At 35.0% G+C, this 2,500-nt stretch overlaps 1 protein-coding gene across 1 annotated transcript in view; it reads left to right on the top strand.

Moving 5' to 3' along the window:
• The window catches only part of card14 (caspase recruitment domain family, member 14), a 15,153-nt gene extending 13,920 nt beyond the window's left edge, over positions 1 to 1,233 (top strand). The window contains exon 20 of the mRNA XM_031799860.1: positions 1 to 1,233. This exon is cut by the window's left edge and continues 382 nt beyond it. The gene's annotated coding sequence lies outside the window, so the exon portion shown is untranslated.
• The last annotated feature ends 1,267 nt before the right edge of the window (positions 1,234 to 2,500 follow it).

Below are 2,500 nucleotides of genomic sequence, written 5' to 3' on the forward strand. Positions count from 1 at the left end.
GTATCTATGATAGCTACCTATACATATGACTTATGTAATGAAGGTAGTAGTATGGGCATGAGGGTAGTATGATGTGATGTACCAGCACTTTGGTTTAGCTTCATTAAGTTCCTGTTGTTTTTCCCAACCTATATTTACTTGAAATTGTGTTTGGAAACACTTTTTCAATTATCTTTATTATCATAAAGATATTATACTGTGTATTGTATTATATACAGTATATATATATATATATATATAATGTACTGTATTATATACAGGATTTCAACAGACCTGTGAAACCATAGTCATTCCCAAGTCCCACCAGAAATGTAATGACATTTTTTACGTTTCCAAACAATGAGGGACTTCATTGCCTATTCTGAAGTGTAATGATAGTAGGCGTTATATGGATTTATGTTGGAAGATGTTTTTAAAGCAGTCTGGGTTAGGGACCCCTATCGGGGTCATGGGGGAACTGCAGTGAGGTCCGCCAAAATAAAATGATGAATAAAAAATACAAATGAAGAGTACAGATTGTTTTATTCGACAATATACAAACGTGAGAAAGGTCATTTAAAAAAATACATTTGTATTGAGTCAATGTATTTATTTATTTATTTTCATTTTGATAAGATATGAAAATGCAATAAATTGAAGGTTATTTGATTTACAGATTTTAAGGTTGTATCAACACATTTGGGGTGGGGTTGCGAGAAATTATTAGGGGGGAAATGGGGTCCTCAGAATTTTTTTGAATAACACTTTTTTAACGGGTGAATAAAGTAACCGGTATTACACGATATTATGGCGTTAACTCGTTGTATTTGATGATATATACAATGACTACACAGAGCTCAGGTATCATTGACCCTCAGTCACTCACTCTAGGAATGAGAACGAAGAATTGTCAATCAGGGTTTTTCCTCATGTGCAACCCTTAGGCCTACTTGATTTATGTCTAACCCCTCCCTCTCTCTTCCACCTACATCCTCTCTTTATGATCTTTCCCTGCCCTCCAAAATAAGCACCAGGTACAGTATTAGGCACTGTCCCTGAGCCAGCTGTGTAAAACCTACTTATTGTGTTCTGAGATTTATATGCATGTGTTATGTCAGTTGTGCCATCATTTTTGGTAAGAATGTTTATGATAATTGCCATCATAGACATGCGATTCATTAACAGATGGTGGTGGATTAGAGTTATGGCAATACATTTTTTAAATTTTGTGTAATTAAACATTTTTATGATGCGTTTGTCTTGCCATATGATTGTTGTGAAATGTGTTTACAGATGCATTACAATCTTTTGGAAATACTGTTTATAAAATATGTAACTATTTTGTAACCAAATACATTTTATCATACTATTCCTTTTGTATTTGCACATTTATGTCAAAGCAAAGTCCTCAGCTAACACCTGCAATTAATTGTGTGTGCATGCGCCAGGTACATTTTAACGGTTGATGCTCCAATCTAACCAGCAGAGGGGGCAAGATTAAAAGGTGAACGTAGGCAACCCACAACATGTCTGTTTCTCCAATTTATCAAACATACTGTATTTTGTAAAATATGTTATAGCCTATTACTTATCCAACGTTTAGGTAAAGCAACAATTAAGCTTAACGTGAGGAGTTTAGATAATTAGCGTCTTTAGGAAGTGTTGACGTTACAACTCGTGCCTGAAAACACAAGGTAAATTAACAAGCAAATTACAGTACCGGTATTTTCGAACTATGTCATAGCAATAAGACACATTAAACACCAACAACATGGACGTTAATAGCAAGATTTGTATCGAGAAACTTTGAGTTTGGCTGAATAACGTTTCTGCATTAATATTTGCAATGCAAATACTGCGAGGTTTTATTTGGGGTGTCTTTGATTTGCCAAAATATCTATAGAGCAATGGTGAAATTGAATGGAGCAAGTTGTATTTTTTATAGACCTTTGGCTGCGTTTAGACCGGCAGCCCAAATCTGATTTTTTTTTCTCACTAATTGGTCTTTTGACCAATTAGATCAGCTCAGATGTTAAAAGATCTGATGTGAATTGGTTAAAAAAAGATCAGAATTGAGCTGCCGGTGTGAACACAGTCTTTGAGACCTAACATTCACTCTCTCAAGGTGGGGAGAGTGTAGGATCTTAATTAGATCACCCTGTTGCAGGAGAACCATCCTGCAATGCAGGAAATGTTCAAACTTCTACTGTATTTGAGTTTTAAAAAGGTTTCTGAAGTTTGTAATCTCCACTAAGAAATGTCAGACTTGTTCTTCACTCACGAAAAATGTAGAAACCCCTACAAGAATGTACATGAATTATTTTCCACGTAGTAACTGCATATTTATTTTCCTGCTGTTGAAAACTCTCAAATTAAGCTCCGATACCTGCAGCTTAAAATTGGCGATGCATGCAGAACCGCTCGAGCCTTACCTCGGTTCGTTCATTTTTCTACCAAAATGTATTAGATGTGTGCTAAATGACTTTATAATGATATAAAATTGTCCATTTAAGTATTTTAC

Source organism: Oncorhynchus kisutch, linkage group LG20 (genome assembly GCF_002021735.2).
Source record: "Oncorhynchus kisutch isolate 150728-3 linkage group LG20, Okis_V2, whole genome shotgun sequence".
NCBI classification, from domain to species: Eukaryota; Metazoa; Chordata; class Actinopteri; order Salmoniformes; family Salmonidae; genus Oncorhynchus; species Oncorhynchus kisutch.